General features: G+C 39.2%; 1 pseudogene; it reads right to left on the reverse strand.

Moving 5' to 3' along the window:
• LOC109848669 overlaps positions 868 to 980 on the reverse strand; it is a 3,211-nt pseudogene continuing 3,098 nt past the window's right edge.

The following is a 980-nucleotide window of genomic DNA, read 5'->3' on the forward strand; positions in this document are numbered from 1 at the left end:
CACAGATAGAATAACAAGAAAGCTGACAAACATTTCAAGGGTTTGAGTTACCTGGCTAGTCAATAGATGCTTAATAGTGTCTCCTACAAAGTTGAACTCTAGCCCAATGGTGTCGTTAGAAATCAGCATGCTCTAATAAATTGATGCATGTGATATCAATTCTTAATTACCACCAAGTTGATATCAGATACACAAAGATGAAAAGACGCTGATGGATGCTTAAAACAAGGTCCTACTGCCACAAGTATAAACTGATTTCCCCCACAGTTTCATAATGTAGGGAGCTGAAGGGAGCCACTGAAATATTCACTAGTAACCCACCTGACAACCAAAGCAGAAAGATAATGTATTAGTTTTGGTTGTGATAAAGCAAACAACTTGAATATAAAATGATAATAAAACTATCAATGGTAAGTTATAAGTACATGCATCTAATTACAAACTTAAGTGCGTTGTAGAGGCATGTTACCTTCAAACGGTAGCACTCATATACACGCCTGAGGAACTAGGATCAGATTGCTCGACTGCAGATGCATCATTTGCAAATTCACTTTACTGCTTGCACTACTTTTGCATGACAATTTGAAGGCCTTTAGTGCATGAATGGAAAGTGAGAAGCAAGATGAACAATGTGAATTGATAGGCAGTCACCAGAAGTCCATTTAAGCCAAGTAGCACGTTGAAATAAAACAGGAAGAATAAAAATAAATCCCACAAAACCCCCATACAACCAGTGAAACATTTTTAACAGTTCCATCTCCCTTTCATACAGTACCAAGATAGTAAAATACACAACTCATTTAGCAGTTATCTCCAGCAAGCAAGCAAACAATTGCAGCACACTTAAGAAAGCCAGGGGAACTTCAGTTAAGTCTGCATGGCTTCTGAATGATACTTGTCTAGATCAGCATCAAGATCTGCAGCAGAAACTGGCTCGGAACGGCCTCTTCCTTGTCCACCGCCACCTCTTCCCCTTCCAC

This window comes from Asparagus officinalis, chromosome 7 (genome assembly GCF_001876935.1).
Source record: "Asparagus officinalis chromosome 7, Aspof.V1, whole genome shotgun sequence".
Classification (NCBI taxonomy): Eukaryota; Viridiplantae; Streptophyta; class Magnoliopsida; order Asparagales; family Asparagaceae; genus Asparagus; species Asparagus officinalis.